Source organism: Tiliqua scincoides, chromosome 1, assembly GCF_035046505.1.
Source record: "Tiliqua scincoides isolate rTilSci1 chromosome 1, rTilSci1.hap2, whole genome shotgun sequence".
NCBI lineage: Eukaryota > Metazoa > Chordata > Lepidosauria > Squamata > Scincidae > Tiliqua > Tiliqua scincoides.
In genome coordinates, this window is record NC_089821.1 from 95,477,038 (window position 1) to 95,503,529 (window position 26,492).

Sequence of the window (26,492 nt, forward strand, 5' to 3'; positions counted from 1 at the left end):
ACATTGAACAATAACCACATAACTGACTCGGGATAGTTTTCATTAAAGGATTATATTGCAATGGGGAAAAGATCAATGTTTGTTCATCAAGCCACTCAAGAAATGTGTGGAATATTAAGAATGGGTTCCCAAACTGTGAGCCATGGCTCCCTGGGAGCTGCAGAAAGCAGCCAGGGGAGCCGCGAAATCCTTGTGAAAACCCCACCACCCTATACAATGTATATGATTGTAGCCCTAATGGGGAGCTGCAGCCAATGGCCCAGTAGGTCAAGGGAGCTTCCAGCTGAAAAAGTTTGGGAACCACTGGCCTAGTAAATCAGCAAGTGACTAATTTTTGCTGCAGAAAAGGCTTTCACAAGAGGCACAAGCAGTAAGATCATAGCTGTGAAGGAGTATTTTAATGCCTCCCAGAGAAAAAAAGGAAGCATCTCAAATGCGCAAGTGTATAACATTTAAATAAACTTCTACTGACTGCTATTTTATGGGAATTGGATTGTTTCATTTTTGGTTTCCCAACAAAAAAGTTTTCCCCTGGTATTTTTTTTCTTTCAGCCCAATTCAGCTTGGTCCATCTCTTTTATTATGCTCTGTTACTGCCGCAGCAGGAGCTGATTGCAGCAGTTCTGGACTGCCCACAAGTTTCAGGTACAATGTCGGACAGAGCTTGCAACTCCCTGTGACGTGCATCTTTCATGGATTTGCAGAGGCAGAGCAGCAGGGGGAGATCACACCCTAATGATTGAGGTACTCTGGTTAGAAAGAGCTGGGAAGAAGCATTTCAGACAAAAGTCAAAGAGGACTTTAGGAAGGAGTATTTGCACCTAAATATTACAGCACCAAAGTTCCTCTCTATCATTTATCTTTGAATTACTGGATCACAGAAGGCAGAAAACTTTGTGTTCCTGCTGCTTACATTATACTACAGTCTCTTCAGTCTACATGGCCTGTTGCTGAGGTAAGTCGCACTTGGAGTTGTTTCTGAGCTATGTAATTTACCAGCTGTTCCGAAAGCAACCTAAATTATTTTTTCCTCTCTCTGTCCCTCAGAAAATTCCACACAAGACAACAGAATAAAATTGGCCATCCCACCACCCTGTCCCACAAAATAACCTCAAAGACTAGACAAAAAGGGAAAAAAATGACCAGTGAAATATGGTTAAGCAGTAGTCAAAAGAAAAAAATATTTATGTTCTATTTTATAGAAGAGATGCTTGTCCACTGTTTATTCTTCAGGAATAAAAAATTAACTGTACTGTCCCCTCAAGTACAACCCAGCCAGCAGGCTGTCTCGTCCCTCTTTTCCTTGCCTTAGGAGAAACCTTCCTGCAAGTCTGTCTGGAGAGTGGTATATAACCCTGCTAATAAACCTGTTAGTAATGTAACAGCTGTGTGAAACCTAAATTCAATTGTCAAGGTTCAACAGACAAGACATTTACCAACAGCGGCTTTGGCATCTGCCTCATTAATGGAAGTGATGTCCCGGTCATGTTGTATCACGTATGCCTACCATATGTGTGTTTTCTACAGCTTCCCAGCTTATGAGACATCCCCAATCAGGGTGTCAGTGCTGATTGTTTCTCACTGAGAACCAATTCCTCTCCTGAGATTTTGCACAGCGTTGCACAATTCTTATGTGCTTCTTTTAGCACAGTGTTTCTCAAACTGTAGGTCGGGACCCACTAGGTAAATCGCAAGCCAATTTCAGGTGTGTCACCATTCATTTCAATATTTTAGTTTTAATATATTAGACTTGATGCTACCATGGTATGTGACTGCACTTGGGGAAATGTTACAGACCTGTACTTTTAACAAGCTACTATGTCAGAGGTTTTCAGTCTGAGGCCCTGGCCTCTTTGCCCTTAAGGGATGGGGGCAGCCAGGAGGCAGGGACTGGGGTGCACTTACCAGTTCCTGCAAGAGTTGTCCCTGGGTGTGGGGAGCCCTGCATGAGCCTCTGCAGGGCTCCCCAGGTCAGCAGCAGTGAAAGTAGAGCGATCGTGCTCCACTTCCGGTTCTGCAGACGCAGAGCACGATTGCTCACTTTCACTGCTGCTGACCTGGGGAACCCTGCAGACGCTCGCGCAGGGCTCCCCACACCCTCAGGATGCTGCTGCAGGGACTGGTGAGTGCACCCCAGTCCCTGCAGCCCCCCCTGAGCGGTGCAATCCTGGGAATCGCGTCACTGTCTTCCCCCCATCCCCGCTGCCTCCCCCCTGCCCCCGCAAGGGCTGACTGCGGGTTTCAAACTCCCGGAGAGTTTGAAAACTGTAATACTATGTATATTCTTTTAACAATGCTAGTAAATGGGACTTACTCCTGGGTAACTGTGGGTAGGATTGCAGCCTAGGATTGTTAAAAATTTTCCTGCATGATAAATTTTCCTGCAGTCATTTCCAGTCATGACTACTTCTGGTAGGTTCTGACAGATTCTCATTCTAAAAAGTGGGTCCCTGTGCTAAACATGTGAAAACCACTGTTTTAGCAAATCAACCAACATTTTTTTTTTCAGCATTCTCTAATTCAGAAGTTGCAATATGCCAACTTACCACTGGGCTACTTGGGAAACAAATCTGCTCAGTACTTAACACATTTACGCCACTTTTCACACACTGATAATCTGCAGGAAGAGGAAAACCCTGGTGGTTTTTGCACCGTTTGCCATTATATATTCAGCAGTTTTTATTTGCCAGTCCTCAGAAATGTCAAGACGGTGAATTGCAGTAACTTGGTCACTCAGCTGACTTCAAGTCTAAACTATACAATGCAAAAGCAAAATGAGGATGGTATTGCATGTGAAAACTCAGAGGGTTGTATCCTAAAGACAGAAGCAGCCTTGCTTGCATGGGGGGGGGGGGGAGATTTCAGTACATTTTCTGTTCCCACTGCAGCCCCCTGCAGATCCATATATGTGCTTAAGGATCCCCGAACCCTCAGGGACAAATCTGCAGATTTGCAGAGGGTATGGGAGACTGCAGAGGGAAGGGGAGATCAATGAAAAGTGCTCCCTCCTTCTTTCGCAAACCGGAATTCCCCCCACCACCAATATACATAAAGCTCTTTAGAGAATAGGTCTTCACTAATAGGTCATGACCCACAACTGGAGTGTAGCCCAATCTAAGATGTGTCACACTAGCAAAACTATGAGGGGTAAATGTGTGTGTCTGTGAGAGAGAGAGAGAGAGAGGGAGGTGGGGCTCAGAGGAGCCTGTGGAGGACTCAGAGAGATGAGGGCTCAGACGACCATTTGGTGGTGAAGGGAGCAGAGCTCCCCTTGCCTCCAGAGGGGGGGGCATTCCCTGCTATCCACTGTTTCAGTTAACTGTGGGGGGGGGTGTTTCTGGACTGGAACCCCCGCAGATAGCGGGGCACACCTGTATTTAAAAGGTGTATTAAAACCCTCATTAATAGAGCAAAGAGGCACGCTCTTATATTTAGCAGGGGGAGAGCATCAGTCCCTCTTCCCTCCAGCCTGGTGTCTTTCCCACTGGCTGTTGCTAGTGTCTCTTCTGCATTTCTTTTTAGACTGTAAGCCCTTTGGGGATAGGAAACCATTTACTGATTTATTTTGCTATGTAAACTGCTTTGTGCACTACCTTTTGTTGAAAAGTGCTATATAAATATACTTATTAATAGCATTCAAATAAAATATTCTGCATCACATAGTTGCAGAATTCAGCAGATCAGCCACACTAGCCTAAACTTGCATCTTAAAAAAGAAACAAAAAAAGACATTTATACAAATATCTATTTATTTTTATCCATTATATTTTACGGAAGTAAAAAAAGGCCTACTGAAAAGACAGAATGCCTTTTATTCTCACAGGAGCTATTCCACCCCCTCTCTTCACTCATTCGTTCGTGTCTCACACAGGCCTCTGCAGCTACAGTCAGTGCCTTCCATAGATGATTCAGATTTCTCCAGGCTTTTACGTGAAAGTTCCACTGAGCTGTGGGCGGCAGGTGTGTGGGCAGTGCAGGAGTGGGAGCAGATGGAGACAAGGTTCTGAATACATGACTACTGACATGAACAACAAACTCAATTGAACTTATTTTCATTCTTATTATAAACAACCCTGTCTCAATCAGCCTCAGCCTCATGGCAGAAATATGGCTCGTTCTTACACAATCAGGGATAGCTGGAGTTGTTTCAGAGGTTGTCAATTCATAGTTTCCCTGAATCCATCACTCTTCTTAGCAAAGGGAAGTAATCCCAGAGTGATTTTTTTAATCAAATCTCCAAGCATCATAACTGAGCTGCTGTACACTTGCAGTGAATTCTAAGCTCCACTTACCTCTGTATTGCTGAGATAAGGATTGGTTTGCATAGTCCCATATCCTGAAAGGCAAGAGTCCCTAAGGATTTCTTCATGCTTAATGTAGCAGTTGTGTTTGCCACAGCTACACCAATGTTTCTCACAATAAACATGAGAAGTATGGGCAGCTCTATACTTTAAGTAGCAAATATGTAGTATGGGCCAGGGTATCTCCTGCAGCAAAATGTGGACATAAGCACATCTCTAAACTCTCACACACACCAGATTAGGCAAGGGTTCTGAGATGCATGTACATGTATGTCATTCATACTTCACATTTTCACTGCAACAGAAGGTACCAGGTCAGTGGTGTTGCTAGGGGGGGTGCGGGCCGCACTGGGTGATGTGCCGGGGGGGTGATGCGCCCTGGGGGGATGATACACTAACATCGCAGCTTTAGGAGCTACCCCATCATGCCATACACTGTTGGATGCGGAACCTCCAGCAGAACGCAATGCAAAAAACCAGAGTGAAATTGCTCCTTTCCTTCAAAAGTTATGGCCAAAAAACCAGAAAGAAAAAATGCATGGAGCCCTATGGAAAGTGAAAGTGAGCTGTATCGAGCATTTATTCACAAGTAGGCGTACTTGCCATAGTCCATCAGAAAGGGCAGGCTGAGAGGAATCCAACAACACCAGAATGTCCTGATCCAATTAATGCAACCCAAAAAAATCTCCCGAGAAGGAGGTCCCCCCTCCCATCTGCGAGTCTACTGAGCCCTATGGAAAGCAAAGCAACCTTACGGTTTCGTTTACTTGTGAGTAGGCAGATGTGCCTTGGCTGGTGGTCAGGCCAGGCAAAGGAGAATGTGAGGACACCAGAATGGTCCTGATCTGATGAAGCTGGAGCGCAACAAATGCTCCAGAAGGCATCCTCTCCCCCCCCCCACCACTAAGAAGGACAAAAAGGAGGCTTGAACTGGTAAGGGGAATGTTTTCCATTTTACACTTGCAAAGCCAGGTGGGTCTTTATCTTGATATGCCTGAAATAGAAGAACTTTAAACTGGGCACTGGGAAGGGCTGGAAATCTTACTGATTCTTTTTTTTTGGGGGGGGGGTGTTATTGCAGGCAGACTACAGAGTAAGCTCCATTGACCACTATGGGACTTACTTCTGAGTAGACATGCATAGGCTTGAGCTCACAGGCTGCAATTCTACCCACACTTTCCTGAGAGTAAGCCCCATTGACCACAATAGGACTTACTTCAGAGTAGATTCACTTGGTGAAACAGGACTGGCTCCCCCTTATTTAATTATTTCTTTTATTTTAATTTAATTATTCATAATTATTTATTTTAATTTGCTTGATGATGTCACTTCTGGCCATGACATCACTTCCAATGGGTCCTGGACAGATTGTCATTCTAAAAAGTGGGTCCAGGTGCTAAAAGTTTGAGAACTGCTGCAATAAGGTGTCAGTAAGTTGACACGTGTGTGTTTGTGTATGACTCTACAAGTTTTCAAAATCACTAAAATCAGAATTTGGAGGAATAATACCATCATGTTATATATCAAACAATGCGTAATTTCATGCAGAATGCAATGAAACAAACCACATTGAAATATATGTGTTCTAACAAAAGGTACAGTCAAAAAACCAGTGGGGGCAGGGCAATGGCACATCACCACGCCCACCACCCGGGGTGTTGCCCCGCCCACTGCATGGGGTGAAGCGCAGGACTCCCGCACAGGCTGATGCAAATCCTAGTGACGCCATTGCACCAGGGTACCCATGGCCTTGCTTGGTAAGCAAGAAGTGGAACTGACAGTGAAGGGCAGAAGTAAATTCCTAAATTAGGGAGTATTGCTTTAAAGTGCCAAGGGGAAAAAACAGAATTTCAATCAAGTTTCCGATTTTGCAATTTAGTTAGCACACATGCTAGTTGGTTGCTGCTAGTGGAATAGCCACTGCAGGTGAACAAAAGCCCCCCAGTATAAGTGGATGTGGGTGCATATGTTAATGTCCAGCAGTCTTTGGAGGTATAACCTAATCTGTTGCTCATTTGAAGGCTTGTGAGTCCAATCCTAACTGTGCACTATGACAGCGGTACGTGTGATCCTCTGGCATAACTCACTTTGCAGCTGTTGCTAATGTAGCTCCCCTGGAGAGCATGTCCTGGCTGGGCCCACACAACGATGGGCACCAAATGCCCACTACAGAAGGTACACAGTGAAGGGGGCAGGAAGGAGGCAGGGAGGGGTGAAATGGGGTAGGAGGTGGATCAGGAGGTGGTTCAGCAGCAGCGGTACCCACCAAATCCTAACTCCTTTTCTGGGCCTGATCCACCTTTACCAGTCAACGCAGACTTGCACAGCAATATTACTGGCACAGATTTGAGTTGACCCATAGTGGCAATGGGGGCTTACTCTAGGGCAGGGGAATAAATGTTCCCTTACTACGAAGACTCTAAAGGCCAAAACTCCCAGCAGGATTCATTGCACACCGCACTGGTACTGCTGCATCCTCGCACGGGGAGTTGTAGTGGATTGGGCTCTGAGGGTGCTCTCTCTTATACCTTTTCCCCCATGTACTGCTTTTCTGCCTGTGTAGCAATGGCTGCAGTTCTTTCTTTGTCCCAGTAAAGTTCTTAGCAAAACTCAGCTTTGCTGTGTGTGGGACTGACCAATTCCTTCAGCTCTGCTCACAGTGCACAGTTACTTTTTAAAAAAATGGTTTGTCACTAAGATGGTTTGGGTCCCCTTAGGGGGAGAAAAGCAGGATAAAAGTATGGGAAATAAATAAACAAAAGGTAAAGTCTTGATACTACCTGGAAGAATAATCTCAAGTCTTTAATCATGCAGTCTTCTGCACTGTTCCTGTTTCACTACAGTAGCATATCTGTATATCTCTCAATAAACAGATGTGTCTGAAAGACATCTGTATTTGTTCATATTACACGTTTGTTGGGGGTACACAAAGCTACAGTGGGGACTTGGATTTGGCCCTAAATTGGTCTTCTAACTGTCAAGGTCCAAATCTATAAAACACAATTATTGTTTGAGACAAACAATGCAATCCTATGCATGATTACTCAGAAATGTCCCATCATGTTCAGTGAGGTTTATTCCTAGGTAAGTGTGCTAAAGTCAGCAGCCTAACAATGTAATCCTATGCTTGCCTACTCAGAACAAAAATTCAATTGAATTCAGTGGGATTTACTCCTGGGTAAGTATGCACAAGATTGCAGTCCCAGACAATTGCTCAGGTTGCATAATGTCTGCTAGAACAGCCAGCATTTTGTACTTCAGTTTAAAATTAATTAAACTGAGTCACAACACTGCATTTTCAAAACCTCTTTAACTTTTTGGCTGTACTTTTTGCATTATTGAAATCTGAAGCCTGGCACAAAAGCTATTCCACTTACCATGACCATTAAGAAAAAAGCACCTTTACAAATTTTCATCTATAAAAGGAATACTATGTTATGTGAATTTATCTACAAATTAATGAGTTAGCCTGTTTACACTGTAGTGTTTTGGAGACCTTGAAAACATGGCCATGGGTTTCAATTTCTGAAACAGACACATCAAATTTTAGTAACAGGTAAATGGAAGCAATTTCTCAGAGGCAAAACTATTCCCTTATACCACCATTTTAAAGGGTCTCATTATGCATAGAATTATATCTGTGTTACACACAATCTTTGCCTCAGACAGACGTGCAGAAGACGTGCATCTTCTATTGTGCTTGACTGTCAATACATTTTCTAATACAGTAGAAAAATAAAACCCACCTGAGAGAGCTGTGAAAAACTGGACATTAAAATGCAAATTTCCACGTTTAAAGAGGAAGTCTGGATATATAAATGATGAGATTTCCTTCTAAATGGACACACTTTTGCCTTAGATGAGAATCAAATGCAGCAGACATCTTCATGCAGGAATGGTAACCACTTAACATAAGTATGAAGACCACACAACCAAAATATGTAACAGCACAAAAGTGGAAGAGCCATCTGATTCTTATTAAGCTCAACAGCAGGTGAGCACCAAGTTCCTAAGGGCCTTGGAGCAAAGCCCTGGGTCCCCAAGGTGTTCTCCTCACTATTGGGCATTACCACTGCCACCAATGAAGTTGGTTCAGAGGTTGGCCTGGTCAGTTGGAACCTCAGTCAATGCTTGATGGACTGACCCAGCCCACTTCAGTTTCCATCTGTTGCCATTGACACACACTATGTTTTCACAACACATGAACCAGTTTCACTTACTGCAGTCTTATCATTTTGATCTTCCAAGTGGGTTTATAGGCCACAATCTAGAGAACCATCTGTGAGTCCGGTGAAACTCTCGGAATTGCTTTTCTCAACAGTACCCCTTAATCATGCCACATCACAAGATGTGGAAGAAGTGTCCAAAGCAGCTAGTGATGCAACATGAGCAGGGTTGAGTCAGTGACTCAAACTTGAGTCACAAAAATGTGTGATTTTGGGTGACTTGTTGACTCATGAATAACACGCGTGGAAGACTCTGAAAAACACTCAAGTCAGGGTCCCCCTGACTTGGCATTCATCCCCACACATGCTGACTTGCCTGACATGCCTGGGTCTGGGTGTGCTTGCTTACTGTCTTGGTGGTGTGAAAACCCTCATGGTGCCAGCATTCCAACAGGGCGAGTAGCAGGAAAGTTCCAACCAGGAGGCAGGAAAGGGTTAATGTTTGCAATGAATGAGGACTGGGCTCTCTTTTCCCAACTCTAATAGGAAGGAAGGAACAGATGATCATTGGACAAAGGATGGGCATTCTGATATTTTCATTGGCTGAGGGTGAGCAGGAGGAGGAGTCAGGGCAAATCCAGTGTTTGTGTTTGCAGGGGGGGGATCAGCACTACCAACTCCAGAGCCCAGGTTAACCAGGCGGGTAGACCTAGGCTCCAGGTTGAACTTGACAGTCTCTGTGGCCAAGGTTTGCTGGGTGGGTAGACCTGGGCTCCCACCTGGTCCTGGAGCCCAGGACTACCAGCTGGGTAGACCTGGGCTCCTGCCTGGCCTCCAAGTTCAGGTAGCAACCCAGGTCTACCCAGCCAGTAGATGTGGGCTCTAAGTCCAGACGGGAGGTCAGGGCTACCCAGCTGGTAGACCTGGGCTCCAAGGCCAGGCAGGAGCCCAGGTCTAAGCAGCTGGTCGACCCTCCCATTCCAATCAATCTCACTGGTGCCCACTCAGTGGGCATTCCCCTGGCACCCGATTTTGCTTCCCAGCCCAGCAGGGGTCCTTGCCTGCTAGCAGACAATTTGGGGAGGCACACACCCATGGCCCTCTTTGGATCCACACCTGGGAGGAGCCAAGGAACGTTCTTGCCTTACAATTGGCTGCAGAAGTTCAGGGAGGGGGAGGAGGCAGGGGTGGGGGGAGGAAGTTCATAGCAATCACGCTTTGCATGCTTTGGAAAGGGAGGAGGAATTCTCATTGAATGTCCAGCTACAGTGGGACTACTTCTGAGTAGGGCTGCAAAAGATCAGGTCGTCCTGGTAAGACTCCCAGGTGCTACGTGCGACCCTCCTCCTTCTTGCTTCTTTCCCTGCTCTCTCGCAGTCCCTCCCACCCCTCCTGCCCTGTTTACAAATGGGCAGGGATATTAGGGGAGTATGCAAAGAGAACTCTGACACACGCACATACACACACACCCTGGCAGCAGCCCCATTTTTTCCACTGCAGGCTTTTAAAAGGGGGGAGGCAACTCAACTCAAGTTCATTAGAGTCACTAAAGGGTAACTCGAAAGTACCCCATTATGACTCTTTTTCAAGTCAAGTCGTGGGGAGTGGTGACTCGGCGACTTAACTTGAGACAAGCCACACCGGGTTTTCCCATCCCTGAACACGAGAGCCTGCTGATGAAAAAATGAAGAGAAAAATTCCCGCTTGCACATGTGGAAACTTTAGGGCATGACCAAATGTCCTATGTCTATAGGTAGTATACCACTAAATACCAGAGGGGAGGACTATTACCTTTCTTGTGCATATCCAAGAGGCCCTGCTAAAATTTCTAGAATTGCTTTCAGTCTTCTCTTGGAGCTCGATTCTGATTCATGAAGACTCCAGGCCAATACTGGAGTGTTTGCAAGCCTTGATGCAAATGATGAGGCTTAATAAATAATGAGTAAAACTGTTTTAAATAAAAACGAGTAAAAATTGGGAGCTTGTGGGCATTTGTGACACACTTGAATATTGTCCAGTATCAAATTTTAACTAAAACATTTATTATGTACATTTCATTCTTCGACTGGAAGAGTTTGCCAAAGATTTAAGTCTGCCTGTGCCAACACTAAACTAAAAACGCTGCAGTCAAGCAATTGCCATGAAGCAAAATGCGAAAGCTAGAAGTTGCTTTTTTGCTAGCCTGCATACCCGAGAAAACACACGTGCATCAGACAGTCATCACATAACTGCAAGAGAACATGGCTTCCAGAGACAATCTTATTTTATGCTGATGTGTAAAACATTTGAGACAACACCCGCAAGCAACTCTCTTTGCTCTGTCACCCTGTTCAAGTTGCAACAGTTCCAGACAAATCAGTGCAGCAGGGTTAGAATTTAATAACTTTGCCTTCAAGTGACACCTAAAAATAGAGAGACTTGCAAGTTGCAACCTGGGAATTCTGCCTCTAAACAGTTCTTCTCTCTAGGTAGTCACTACTTTTGAATAGAAAATAGGGTGAAAAAGTACATCTGTTTTATGAGGGGGGATTCACTACTTTGTTAAAACAATTCTTCACAAAGGCCTTGTGTTCTCTTTGAAAAACACAGAGTTAATTCTGCGTGAAAAATTACAAGGTTCCTGTAACAGCAATACAGAGAAGCCAGAATCCAGTCCCGCTAAATGAAATGTAAATTGCATTCAGACAGGACTAGCAGATGGACAAACAATTGGAGATGTGTCCAGGAGCTGACTGGTACATCATTATCTTTCTGAGTTCAGGAATGGAAGAGGCAATGGAGAGAGAAGAGGAAAAAAGGATTATGTGAATAAGTTCAACCCTATATTTGCAATAAGCCTAGGCCTGTTAAGTTACCCAAAGCACAAAACCGGAGAACAGGAATCAGCTACTTTTTGCCACAAAAATGAGATTAGACCTATAACTGCAAAGTAAGAAAGAGAAGAATTAGGGCCCAATCCTATCCAGCACTGGCGCCCCACAGCAGCCTTTGCATCGAATGCTGGATTTGAGCTGGCTGGAAAGAGACATTTGACCCCTTACCCCAAATCAAGCCTCAGCCTGCTCAAAGGGGCTTCTCAGATCTGTGCCAGTTATTTAGCTGGCGCAGACTCAAGAAGCACCATGTTGGGCTTTTGAGTCTGGGAGGCGGGATAGGATTTGGCGGAGGAAACCTCCACCGGTCCCACCTCCTTCCCAGGCCTGTCTCACCCTTATTCTACTCTCCCTCTGACCAGAAATGCCCCCCCACCCTCCCCACACCCCTGTGCTGCTCAGCACTTACCTTGGCTGGGGGTCCAACAACGGAGTCAATGGGGTGGAGCTGACTTTCCCACCGGTGCAGCTTACTCTTTCAGTGACACAGACATGCTTTACAGCACATTTGCTACACCGAGCACTTGCAGCACTGTCACTGGGGCAGCATTGGATTAAGTTGTTATTAACATAAGACATATTCACACCGTATACACATATACAATCTGCACAGCACACACAGATTGTATATACTGCTACACATACCTCCTGCTACCTGGGCAGGAGGTCTGGTCTAGAGGGTAGAGCCTCCGTCTGCCTGAAGATAACATCCACAAGGTCGCCAGTTCGAGGCCACCGGCACCGTGCGACCTAGGAGCAGCTGACAAGCTGAAGCCGAGCAATTCCATCTGCTCTGAGCTTGGGAGGATGGAGGCCAGAATGTGAAGCCAGATCGGAATGAAACACCTTGTCTCAGTTTCTGTCCTCCTGCTAAGGGACATGTCTCTAGGAAGATTGCCCCAGCCCTGATGCAGCCCACCACACATTCATCTTCAAAGCATTTCTTATTTGGTTTGGAGGCAGCCCTTCACATTCTCTCCAAGCTACTTCCCAGTCAGCAGTTTCCTACTGCTTACCAAGCATGTCTATCAGTAGGGAAGCTGGCTTCTCCTTAGTTCTGAAGACAAAAGAGGGGTTGCTCCAATGCAGATGTTTGAATTGCAGAGTAGGCCTTCTCTCAATGGCTGCTAAGCCAAGAGAAACTACACCATTCCTGCTGAGCTCAGGCTGGACAGAAAGTGCACCTGCACAGTGTGAGAAGTCCAGGGATGGCCAAGTCCAGTTAACTCGAGTTGAGTCATGAGTCTCCACCCCTGCAGTTCGACTTGAAAACGAGTCCTAATGAGGGGGGGCTTTCCAAGTCGCCCAGAGCATTTTGGCAACTTGAAAAGACTCGAGTCATGAATCTTTCCCTTTAAAAAGCCAGTTGCTGCTCCATGGATAAAAAACGGAGCTGCTGCTGGGCTTTGTGTGTGTGTGCTGGAGTTCTCTTTAACCACTCCTTTGCTGTCCCCATTCCATCTGTAAATAAGGCGGGAGGGGGTGGGATGGACTGTGTGAGAGCAGGGACAGAAATGGCAAGAGGGAGAAGGGTCACATGCAGCAGCTGGGAGGCTTACTAGTAAGACCCAATCCTTTGCAGCTCTACTCAAAAGTAGCCCCATTTGCAACAGTCATTCAATGAGGCTTCCTCCTCCCAAATAACAATGGAACCCACAGGAGCCAGTCATGCAGTTGGAAAGCATGATCACTACAAAACACCTCCCCCTCCTTGGGTTTTTCCTGTCAATTTTAAAGTAAAAACCTCTTTGGGTTCCTCTGACTGCCTTCCCTCATCCAAAGAAAAATATTGAACTGCCCATCGATTGTCCAATGATCATCGGTTCCTTCAGCGATGGAAAAGAGGGCCCACTCCTGCCTCCCCACAACTCCTGCTGGATGCAAAAGGAAAACATTAATCCTTCCCTGCCTCCTGGCTAGAACTTCCCTAGTGCTCACCAGTCTGAGTGATGGCCCCACAAGGTCTTTTCACGCTACAAAAAAAGCAAACAAGCACACCCAGACACAGATAGATTCAAGTCTGCATGCATGGGGACTGAGTGCCTAGTCAATGGCCTCAGACCTCAGTCATCGACATGGGTGACTCGAATGTGAATGAGTCAGCAAAAAACACGTGTCTTTGCAAATCAGACTCGAGTCACCTGACTCAAATTCCCATCCCTGGAGAATTCTGCCTCAAGGATGCTTTTAACAGCAACAGCAGCAAGCAAGCTCCCTAACCCCCTACCAATCCCACTGTTTCTCAAGGTAAAATTCATGTTAATTACGTGCTTTTGAGATACGCCATTTCCCAGGAACATAACCCCATATAAATTGAGAATTGCCAGTAATAGTGCTTGTGTACAGATTGCTATATATGCATACAAAATAATGTGAGAAGAGCTCTTCTGAAACAAGATGCGCCCTATACATTACAAAACAGCTGGGAGAGCAATGTGATGTGTATACTATCTAATTAGTTAGCCAGAGAGCCAGATGGTTATGTCAGAATGTCTCTCATCCTAGTTTCCATTATTCTGCCTAGAAGGTACAGACTTTGAAATGTGGAACTGACCAACTTTCATGTCAGATTTCCAAGCCAGAAGGACCTATGGGTGGAACTCCAGGTGTTTCACAGTAATAGAAATGTGCTTGAGTGGGAAGATTATGCCAAGAACATTATCTCCACTCCAGAGTAGTTCCTGCACTTCCAGAAGATGCTGCACAACATGCTGTTTTATCCCTTGCACAATTAATTGTACTTCCTGTTTCACAAGATGAACATTCCCCTTCTGTAATGTTGCACATCCATTATTGGAACACCACCATGCTAACATTTTTCTGTGAGTGTCACTATAGATGCCATTTTATGACACTGAAGCAATCTGTCTAGGATCCTTTGGGTTCCTTGACTACTGAAATCCTTAGGCTCAATCATTTCGGCTTTCATTTCAGAGCAGGCTTTTCAGATCTCTGGTCGATACGAGTTTCAAGGATATAACTTCCATTTCGTACATTAAAGCAGCCTTTCACGTTTCTATTTTGAATGTGGGTTACCATGGTGATCAGTAGAATACTGCAATGATTTTTGTTTCATTATAATTACAGCATAATTTTGGGCAAACAGCTGAAGTCTAACTATTTCTGTCAGCAATACTCAGGGACTGGCATTATGAACCAGAGGCCTCTTGGAAGGTTTACAATTTATTGGGCAAAGCAAAAAGAAGGCAGTACATACAACAAAACAAGACAGAACATACAACAGATATATTGCTCAAACCATGATAATAATGGTCTTTAGTCTTTGTTTATCTAAAAACAGTTAATACATCATGAGGCAAAATGCGACCATATGCAAGTATGGAGGCTGGGGGCAGGGAGGAGAGTCAGTGTTGTTCAACCAGGAAACCTCATGTGCAGTGTCTCAATCAAAGGGTAGAGACTTGCCAGTAGAACAACTTCCACTCATTCAGGCACATCTCCACTAGAAGGAAGAGGAAAGAAAGCAGAGTGGCAGCCTGCAATTCTAGTTTGAGGAAGGGATAAGTAGGCACAAGGGCCAAAGCACCCCAGTCGTAACAACTTAAGGCCACTACATGTTCAATAACTGCAGTTAAAAAACAATTCCATGATTCAAAATGTTAATTACCATTCATAATTAAGAGTGAAAACAAAAAAAAGAAGTTAATAGTTGAACATCTTAATTTCGAAAACACAGCTTTAAGTAGTTTGAGAACCCCAATGTAACATATTAATAATAATAATAACTTTATTTTTATCCCGCCTTTCTCCCCAAAGGGACTCAAGGCGGCTTACAACATATTAAAAACATAATTTAAAAACAAATAAAAACATATTAACACATCATAAAAAACAGCAGTCAGAGTAAAAAATAGGTAAAAAGAGCATAGAGCAGCAGCAAGTCATAAAAGAATCAGGCCTGTAAAAAATATTAAAAGATGTTAAAAAGATGTTAAAAGGCCGAGAACTCAGAAGGCCTGTTTAAACAGAAGGGTCTTCAGGCCTCGCCGAAAGGTCTCAAGAGAGGGAGCCATTCTTAAGTCAGGGGGAAGGGAGTTCCATAGCGCTGGTGCCACTACTGAGAAGAATAATTATATATTACTAATATATTTTTATTACATGTTTCACCCTGCCTTTCCTACAAGGAGTTCAGGGCAACATATGTGATCCCCTCCTTTATCTTTACACTTACTGGATGAGATACATTTGGTTAAGATTCTGTGACTGACCCAAGGTCACCCAATGAATTTCAGGCCTAAGCAGGAATTGCCCAGATCAAAATTCAACACTGTATGTACCCAGCATATGTGAATGCCTGTCCTCTTAGCAGCACTGCTTCTTTCCTGATGTCATTTTGCAGACCACTTCTCAGCTGCTGAAGTGTGAAGTGACATCTTGGCAGAAGCGGCACTGCTGAAAGGGCAGCCTATGTGATACTTGGGCTCCCCGTATTTTGAAAATGTGATCAAGATTTGCTTGTTTTCTCTTCTGTCATTTGCAGCTAATGAGTTCCTGCGTGAGGAAAAAATGCTTTTCTCCTGGTCATCCCCTGCTGAATTATATCACTTCCAACATAATGACATCACTTCCAGCCCTCAGCAGGCACCATGAATGCTAACTTTGACCTTCTGTATGAAACAAGTTTGACACACCTATTTTATATGATCAGACAAGGAGGTAGTGGCGCGGGCAGTTAGCACCTGCTATTGCCAGCAACAGCACAGACGTCAGCCCCAGCAGGAATTGTCCATACCTTCCAAAGTCTGTTGAACTGAGGTCCATTAAATCAAAGGCTCGCTGTACGTATTGCAGTGACCCAAGAGGGCAACAGAGTTCCATTCAATCCTTGGTTGGCAACCTTCAGTCTCGAAAGACTATGGTATAAGCCTACAGCACCCAGTATTCCCAAGCGGTCTCCCATCCAAGTACTAACCAGGCCTGACCCTGCAATTCCAAGATCAGACGAGATAGGGCAAAGCGACTAACACTGGCCTGCTCCTCAGCCTGAGCAACTCATTGCTCAGGTGCAGGCTGAGCTCTCAGACTGGCCAAACTTTCTTTTCTGCCAGCATGCTTCTTGGCTCACTTCCAGTCTGCCAGCCCCAATCCTCCCTAAGAAAACAGGACAGGCTTTCCCTCAAACCTGGAAAGCCAAGACTGGCCATTACTCTGTACTGATAACAGTTATGTTACACATCACTAGACTCTAGCATAAATCCAGAGCACTCTCTATTTATCTCAGATGTTTGGACAATAGCCATAGCTCTCAGGCACTCCTTTAACAGCTGCCTGTCCACCATTTACACACCATATGGTGCTGATACATACCCACATCATAAAGGGGAAGGGGGGGCTGGAGGTAAACTGCAATTCTTCAATAAAAAGCACCTTTCCACTAGGGGAGTAAAGGCCAGTGGGGAGAGAGGAAGCATATAAATACTTATAATAAATATTAATAAATAATATATTTATCAGTCAGCCACGAATCAGCCCCAGTCCTGCTTAGCCCTGGCAACATTGCTGCATTGTGTGCCTTTAGGCCATGCCCTGCAATTGTGACCCTAATCTTTCAAATACAATAAAATGATTTATTTACCCCTGCTTGATTTATAACCCCTGCTAATTGGGTAAGAGGCACTTTTTCAAGTGGGTGCTCCTTTTTTTAGCAGGGGGAGAGTAACTGGCCCACCTCACCCCAGCACTGTCTGTTCTAGTGGCTGTCTGCTGGTATTCATTTGCATTTTTTTAGACTGTAAGCCCTTTTGGGACAGGGAGCCGTTTAGTTATTTGATTTTTCTCTGTAAACCGCTTTGTGAACTTTTAGTTGAAAAGCGGTATATAAATACTTTTAATAATAATTAATAATAATATTTAGACCTAGAGTACTAAAATAACTGATGTACTCTCAGAACCTCTGCCAAGCTCTTTGAAGTGGAAGAAGGTGGAAGAGATGCCCAAAGACTGGTGATGGGCAAATGTTGTGCCAGTCTTCAAAAAAAGGGGGGGGGAAAGGAGGACTTAGAAGGAGAATGGATCAGACCCAGGAGGGGGCTTGTCCAGCAGCAGCGGCACCTTCCTGGTTTAATGAGCACTTTCTCCAGCAGTCGAGCTGGCACAAGTTCAAGTTTACCCATAGCGCCATCTGGAGGTTACCCCAGGGCAAGTGAACCAATGTTCCCTTACCCCAAAGAGGGCTCCAATTGTCAAAAACGCCCCACTGGATACAGCAGAAGCTGCATCAGTACATGTGGATATAGTTAGGATTGGGCTGCCCAATTCATAGCCCTTGATGAGGTCTTGATATGATATGATAGCTTCTCTATCATAGCTCTAGAGCCACCATTTTGTACATCACACTGCTCTTTACATCACACTGCTCACACACACAATACTCTTTTAAAGCTAGCATAGCACATAAAAGCCCTGGACCAAGTAGTCAGTCCTTACAGCTTGACTTTGAACCTCGTGCTCTGTTATTTTGTGGTGTTGGTGATGGGGGGGGTACACTCCTCAGACAATAAATTCAGTTTAGACCTTCACAGTCTGACAGCACATTGTTTCTTGCTCTGAAAAGTATTGTTCTAGTTTCTGAACATGTTATTTTCTAGACAAGTGTTTCTGGTGAAACTGATGATCATCAGGTCATCATACGACCGTCCTCTGGACAGCATTTCCAACCAAGGCTTTTTATTATATTTTATTTTTTTTGTAAAGAACTAAGCCAGTTGGCTCTTTAAATTATTTGAGCTGCAGTGCAGAAGCTTCAGTGCAAAAATCTTTCACTGCCAGTCACCAGCTGTATATTCAGGACCGGCTCAAGTAGCAGACTAGATGAAATGATAAAAAGAGGGGAGCCCAGCACTCCACGCCTGCTTGCCGCCTCCCCCAACCCACCGCCAAAGCAACCACTTCTCCATGGGCAGAGCAAGCAAGAGTGAGGATCAGGGCACTGGCAGCTCACCTCTTCCTCCAACAATTGTAGCAGCTATACTGGAGATGAAAGGAGTAGGGAGTTGTAATTATCCTGTTGACTCCTTTTCATGAGAACGATCAGCACAGAATTGACCCACCGCTCCCTGCATCCTCTTTGCCCTAGCAGGCAAGAAAGAGTTGGAGACACTTCCTGCTCCCCCCTTATCTTTAACTTCACCGCCTGCTTGTGCCCTCCCAGCTGCTTCTTCAAACAAATGTACTGGGTTGAGTCTGCTGCGAGCAGAGCCCTTTTCCACTTCCAGCATGCTCCATCTGACCCGCTCGGTTGAGGAACTGGCTGGTCAGAACAAAACAAGTGGCAGAGCTGAAGGTGGGGGGGGCAGGGGGTTCTGGTACTGCTGTACTCTCCTTGCTGCTTTCATCACGTTTTCATCAAACAGGCTTGAACCCAGCCTGCTGTCAAGAAGTGGCCAGCTGGCAGGCCAGACAAAGAGGAGGCTTCAGGGCGCACACACTGACACACACGTGAAGAGAAAAGACAAACAAAAAAGGAGGAGGAAAATTAGGGAGCCACTTCAGGCACCATTTTGGCTTGGACGAGACCTGTATATATCACAGCTGAAAGACCACTGGCAATGAAAAAAGGACATTTTGCTCAGCAGCATATGTCAAGCAATACGGCTGTTTTAAGAGTTACCTATACAAGACAATGAAAATGTTATATGGTAATACTGATTTTTTAAAAAAATTCATACTGGAGAGCATTGAGGAGGAATACCAGCAGAGGGAGGAGTTAACAAGGGGGGCACAGTTTTCTTTGGTTTTTTTCTTTGGTTGCTACCACACTTTTAGTGCTGTGTTACTATCTACAAATCCATTCATGCACCCCAGCATGGAAATTGTACATTAAGGCATCCACCTTGACTTCTTAGCAATGTAAGCAGTAGACATATTCTATATTCTTGATCTTGTATATTGTGCTCAAAGTTCACTTAACAGCTTAACTTCCATGCACTGGGTCCTTCAATCCCAATCATCTTCCTCTGAAGTTTGGGTGCTACAATGAAGCTGATGTTGGAAAAGGGGGAGAGAACTTATGCCTTGTACAACCCAGGATCAACGGATGTTTTTGCCTATTTCAGAAAGGAAGTTCAAGAATTTCAGTATTCAGCGGACATGAAGACTTTCCTTCTCAAATTCAGACAGTTTTGGGTTGAACTCACTGAGCTGAGTAAATGTAACTCAGCAGTAATGTCTTCAAGTCAGATCTCCTTGAAATAAAGATTAATCCAGCAGCCAAATGCAAGTACATTGAATCTAAAATGACAGAACTTAATCAGAATGTCTGCCAATACTAAAATCTTGGCTAATGCCAGCTAGTTCCTAGGTTTCACCTTAATGCACACAGTGGGGTGAAAACAACACAAGAAGTAAATTCTACTACAAAGTTCAGGTATAGCCAAAATTCAACCAAGTCCAAGCAGTGGTGCAATGGATCCTATTTGCTGTCCTATGCCAGTTTTACCCAGATGTGAATGGAGCAGCTGTGCCATGAAAGGCTAAAGGTTGCATCTGAAGACAGTCATTACTGAGTCCCACTGAAATGAATGGGACATAAATTAGTTGTGACTAATTCAGTGGCAAAGTTAGTGGGGGAGTGGTCTGCCCTTGGGGGAGGGGTGACACCACTAGTAACCAAAATCGTGGATGTTAGGAATAATATCATCATGTTATATACCAATTGATGTGTAATTTACAGCAGAATGCAATGAAACAAACCAGAGTGAAATTTCTCCATTCTATCAAAAGTTATGGCCAAAAAAACAAGAAAACAAAAATGCAACTATCTGATGAAACAAAAACACAATTTTCTTAGCTCAAAATGGACCAGTGAGACTGACTATTCAAAGGGCCAATAAGATGCTATTAGGAAACAACATGGAACTAATAAGGTGTTAGCAAGGTGACACACGGGGGATGATACCAGGGGTGGATCCAGTGTTGTATTTGAGGGACATGAGCACTACCTTAATTCCAGAGCCCAGATCATCCAGGCAGGTAGACCTAGGTTGAACTTTGGCCTCTGTGGCCAAGGTTTGCTAGGTGGGTAGACCTGAGATCCCATCCAGACTTTGAGCCCAGGTCTACCTGCCAGGTAGACCTGGACTCCTATTCCAACTGCCCTCTGGAGCCACGTTGGCCCAGCAGGAGACCTGAGCTCCTATCCAGAATTGGAGCCCAGATATGCTAGGTGGGTAGACCTAGACTCCCATTCCTACTGGCACCTGATTTTGCTCCCCAGCCTGGTGGGTGCCCTTACTTGCTGAGAAATTAATTTCATCATATGGGGGGTGACAAAAATGTATGTGCCCCAGGTGTCAAATGACCTAGCTATGCCACTGGACTAACTCAAGCCATTTCAATACTCACTTATTCCAGATATAGTCCTCAATATGCAGTTAGATATATCTCAGATAGGGTCGTCAGAACAAGGACCAACAGAAAAGAAGGGACGGTTCTTAACCCATTTCTGCTCAGACCACAGGTGAACACATTTGATCCCTGTTGCATATATGCAATGTTGGGCAGAAATGGCTTAACACATCACCACTTATTAAAACAGTAATTAAAATATTTGCATGCAGAAAGGGATGATCATCACTGGCATCTCTAGGGGGATGCGGGGGGTGCGGGCTGCACCAGGTGACACGCTGCGGGGGGATGACGCACCACGTGCCCCCGCCCCCTGCACGCTTACCAAGTGCACGACGCCACAGCCTCAAACCTGCAGCTGAGTTCCTGCCCTTCCGAACACGGCTGCAGTCACATCTAGTGTCATGAGCATGCGCAAACGACGCTAGAGGTCCCTGTTGCGCCTATGCAACGCAGGGCAAAGACCTGTGAGCCGAGACCACCAGACATGCTTCTCCCGCCCCCCATTTGCCCCCAGCCCGCTCTTTCCCTCACAACTGCAGGCCACAGCGCTTCCTTCCTTCCTCCGGTGCCAGGTGCATTCTGGGCGCAGAGTGGATCGAGGAGTCATCACAGCTCGGCCAGGTGGCTCAGAGTTCAGGGTGGCAGGAGCACCACCGCAACCCCCCCTGCTGTTGAGCCCTTGCCGTCCAATTATCCTCAGCAGTGCAGGGGGGGGGAATCTCAACAGCGCTGCCGATGCTGCGTCCCCTCCCCGTCCTGGTCCCTGCCCTGGACTGTCAACTGGGCCCTTCCCCTCCCAGGCCGCACGTGCCGGCAATGAATGAATGAGCGGATGAATGGGGGTGTGAGTGTGATTGTGTTTGTTGTGTTCCACCCAAGTGAACAGCACAGAGGGGGCGGCGCCTGCCTGCAGATAAGCCAGGCTGCCTTTTCTGGCAGGGGTCACGGAGCTTTTCTGTGCCTTCCAAACCAAGCCCAAGGGGGGGGGGCTGTGCCCCACTTTTCCGACCAGGTGCAAAGAGAAATCGAGGCAAGGGGTGGCCAAGAGCTGGATCGGAGCTGCACAAGGAGGCTGACAGCCCAGTGCTATGCACACTTTCCTGGGAGTAAGCCCATTGACTCTAATGGGACTTGCTTTTGAGTAGACCTGCCTAAGCTTTGGCTGTGATGGCACCCCCTTCCCCGCCCCTTTTCCCTGGAGGGAGAGGTTGCAGGGAGGATGGGGGGAGGCGCAGAGAGAGCCACGATCGTGGGAAAGTGGCTGCACGGGAAGCCCTTCATGCTGCTGTGATCGGTCTGGGCGGAGGGGCTGAGACTTCAAAGGCCGGCTCTGCTGGGGGATGAGGTGGGGGCCGCAGCCTCCAGGCCCCCCTTGGAGGGAGAGGGAGAAAGATAGCCCCCAAGGCGGGCACTGCAGATCTGGTGCTGGGGACCACCCTCTCTCAACCCTCCCCTGCATCCTCATAGTGGCCCACTTGGCGAGGTGCCCAGCCCAGCCCCCAAAGCCAGCTGGAGGCCGTCCCGAGAACTCTGGCCAGCTCCACACGCTGCTGATCAACCTGCTGGAGGCGGCGTGTGGGGGACACGTGACTGCCCGTCACTGCCCTGGGAGTGGGGACTTTGGACGCAGCTGCGAGGGACCTGCCAGGCAGGCACCCAGCCCTGGAGCAGCCCCTCCCCCCTGGACTTTTCCGTCAGACCTGCTGCTTCTGGTGCAGCTCCATTTGCTGGGACCTGCTTACCACCCCTGCACAGTGGTGTAGCCAGAGGGGGTGCAAAGCACAAAGTCTTGCAGGGAGCCTGGCCCTGCCAAGTGGGAGACATTCCAGGGGAGCAAAACAGCATATGCCTCTGTTGCTCCCCCCACCCGGAATGGCTCAGAAAGGGAGGGGCAGCTTGCATGCTGCGGCCAGGCTCCCTGCAAAACTTAGTGCTTTGCACCCCTTCTGGCTACGCGGAAGGGCTCGCAGGCACCTCCAAACTCGGCTGCAGGTACAGTGTCATGCGTGTGCACAATGATGAGGCGGGGCAATGATGCATAACTACGCCCACGCCTCAGGGGCATTGCCCCACCCACTGCACAGAAGGAGGTCCATCATGGGGGTGATGCGCTGGCCTCCCGCACCGGGTGACGCAAAGCCTAGTGACGCCATTGATGATCATCAAGATAGAAAAACGGGAGTCTGCTGAGTAAGCAGTAATTATTCCTCACAGACAACACATGGTTGCGCAACAATCTAAGGGAAAAGGTCAGGCAAAGAGGAGAGATATTTTACAATTAGTCCCAGAGCGAGTTTGTCTAAGGCAGACAAAGATCAAGATTTATGATCTTGTTGCAGAGAATGGGTTTTGCACACAACTGCATTGCCCGGGGACTACACTCTTCGCAGATGTTTCCCTGGTCAAATGAGTTGATTTAACCAAATGATAAACTGGATTTGGGAAATAATTCATTCCAGGATTAGCTAAAGGAAGTGCTTTGGTTTTGGCAGGCCTCTGAAGCCAAATGAGAAGCAAAGACAACCTGGTGAGATCACACTGTGGCCATTGCGGCTCCACAGTTGCCGCAGATCATTTGCATGTCTGATCACTGAATAAAAGAAAGTTTATGAACAAAAGGTATATATGTTACAGCTCATGTCACACTATTGTACCATCTAATCCAGCGTTATCTCTCCAGGGACACAGAGCAAAGACTTTTCCTATCACCTGCTACATGAACCTTTTTGTTGGAGATGCCAGGGACTGAATGGGACCCTTTGCCATGCAAAGCATGTTCTCCAGAACCAAACAAAGGTACCTTCCCTAAAATTTCTTTGTTCCTCCACAACCTACACTATCAAGACCTTCCAAGACCAGCCAAACCACAGCAGGTCCCCTGTCTAATCGTGGACTGAATTCTTATAAATCAGAGAGTCAAGGAAAGTTTGCCACCACTTTGGAAAATTGATCTGAACTCTAATTAGCTTAGTAGTGAAAAGTCCAGGAGAATTAAGTCAATAATTATGAAAGGTACATGTAATCACTGGTAACTGATGGCCAATAGGATTTTCCCACATATTTGTAGAAGGTTTTTGAGAGTGCCCCTGGCCACGCTGCGTGCCTTTACATCACCACCAAATTACTACATTGGACTCCTCACATATCTGGAATGAAGGCAGTAGTGTGTTCAGATAAAATGGGGACAATTTTCACATGTGCGCTCTCTCTCTCTCTCTCTCTCTCACCCACAGAATCCAGCATTGTAGCTCCCAAATCACTGTGATGACTCTTAAATTACTGAATTCTTCACATGTGTAAATAATCCCCTAAGTGCCATATTGATGTGCCAAAGATCCTGTTCGCATTTGCATACCCACCATGTGCTGGCCGCAAATGTAAAGTGATAACATTCAATGTTTAAAAATATCACCACAAATAGCACAGGGGTCTTACGATCCCTCAAACACCATGCATTTCAATAGAAACAGTTTCCACCTTTCACTGCTGTTTATCAAGGTTTGAGAAATCAAGCCATGAGAGATCAAGGAATGCATATTCAGGCATGGTTGCACTTGCACAAAGTCTAGTACAGTGTGGTGCATCCCCAACAAACTAGAGGTCCATGCTCCACAAGACCTCTTTCTCCCCAAGCAGCCAACCCTAACACTCCCGGAGTTGGTGCTGTCCTAACAGTTCACCTAAACCAAGCCTCAAAGCTGAGATTAAAGCTCATCTTCAGAACCAGTTTTTCAAACAGGAGTGCAGATAGCGAGGATCCCCTGTACTAGATGGACCACTGGCAGACCTGTCTTTCTTTTCAAGTCTACCACATATGAAGCAGGGATATGAGGGGGTCTTACTTTAACAATAAGAGGAGCATACGCATATGTGTGTGTCACATATGGTTCTAACAGGCTTGTTAGAACTGTGTTTCCTGTTGCCCCTTGAGGCCAGTGTGGATAGGGGTCTCTCCCTCAGAGTGCTTGCTGACATCTAAGGAGTTTTCATTAAGCACCAACATGAGGACATACCGATGGTTTGATGCCAGCAAAGTCTCCTGTGTGCTAAGGATAGAGCAGGGGTGTCTTGCTGATTATAGCAAGAGCTTCAATAGCAACACACAGACTAGCAAACCACTTCAGAAGGTGCAGAGGGAGGAAGATTACAAACCACACTGTTGACTAATTAAATGACTGCACCATGCTTAAAATGTAACATCTCCACCATGTGGCTCTAAAGCAGAACTACAACATCCTCTGAGAACAAATGGCAAGAATGCAACAGGCTGGTATCAGTACTCTGTTTATGAATTATGGGCAGGAGTTCTGGTCTAGAGGGTAGAGCCTCCGTTAGCCTGAAGATAACATCAGAAAGTCGCCAGTTCGAGGACACCGGCAGCTCCCTGAACGGCTGAGAATGGCGAGACCTTGAAGCAGCTGACAAGCCGAGCTGAGTGATTCCACCTGCTCTTGGTGTGAGCAAGAAGCGTCTTGGCTGCCCTCCATGTGAGAGATGGAGCTGCTTGTCAGCCTGCGTGGGAGAACTGGAGGCCAGAAGTGAGACCAAACCAGGAAGATCCATTCTGAAATGCTGTTGGTTCTTGAAAGAGAGAACCTCTATGTTTGTAAAAATCCCCTTGAGGGATTTAGAAACGCCTGCCTATGTAAACCGCCTTGAATAAAGTCAGAGGACTAATCTGATGACCAGAAAGTCGGTATATAAATACTGAGGAGTTGTTGTTGTTGTTGTTATTATGAATGGTACAGTTTCTATCCTGCTGAAATTAGTGACGAAACCCCCTATTTTGAACAGATCTGGTCTGCACTTTAGAAAAGCATTTTTCTTCTTTTTGGAAAGAACATTATCTTGTCTGTACAGCCATCATTAAAGGAGTAGAGATTAAGATAAACTATAGCCAAATTATTGGCTGGCCTCCTATTTAAGAACAATTGCAGTTTGATTGCTTTTTCCTACCAGCAACAAATTGGAACAAGAAGAAAGAAGGACAAATTAAGTCTCCCACCAAAAAACAAAAATATTTTTGCAACGTTACAGCAACAGAACACTTCTAATGCTCCAAGTTCTTAACAATATTTACTTTTTTTTTTTGCCATTTCAATCACTGCTGGATTGAATCACTGCTGGATTGAATCAATCACTGTAAGACACTTGTTTTACAGGTGGGCGAGCTACAGATGAGAAAGTATCATTTGCCCAGAGATCTGATGGCTGAAACAGAACTCTGAAACAGCATTCCTAGCATCGGGTTTAGATGCAATATAGATTGCATCTAGATCCAATGCAATCTATATCCTTGATCATAACAACACTCAGTTTTTCAGCAAAAAAAAACCAAAACACTTATTTTAAATGGTTGACACTGACCAAAAAGTAAATGGATAAGTACCAAATAATTTTTAAAACCCTTTCAAGACAGGCTTTTTCTGTAGCTGGCAGCTGCCCAGTTGGCAAAATTGAAAAATGGTAAAAGCATTGGTTTTAACACACTGCTCTTCACTTCCTGAAACTACAGATCTCATTCATTTCCTGAAAGATCAATTTAGCCCTTCATCTTCCCCCAGTAGCTGAATAGTGCTATTCCAAGGCTATTAAAGAAGCAAAGCTTTGTGTTGACATTAAACGATTTCACAATAGCTCCTATAAAAGCACAAAATGTTTCCCTCCTACTCAGGGGCAGAATGAGAAGCATTATAGGAAAAGTTATCATATAAATAGTTTCCTTTCATTGTCATGCAGCATGTCACTGCCTTCCTGTCTGAGGCCAAACACACAGGAAGATG

At 45.6% G+C, this 26,492-nt stretch overlaps 1 long non-coding RNA gene across 1 annotated transcript; it reads left to right on the forward strand.

Annotated features, from left to right (window-relative positions):
• Positions 1-721: 721 nt before the first annotated feature.
• On the forward strand, positions 722-25,418 carry LOC136660596 (uncharacterized). The gene is made up of 3 exons (XR_010794910.1): positions 722-955; positions 23,390-23,505; positions 23,943-25,418. It is a non-coding gene; the product is annotated as an uncharacterized lncRNA (long non-coding RNA).
• The last annotated feature ends 1,074 nt before the right edge of the window (positions 25,419-26,492 follow it).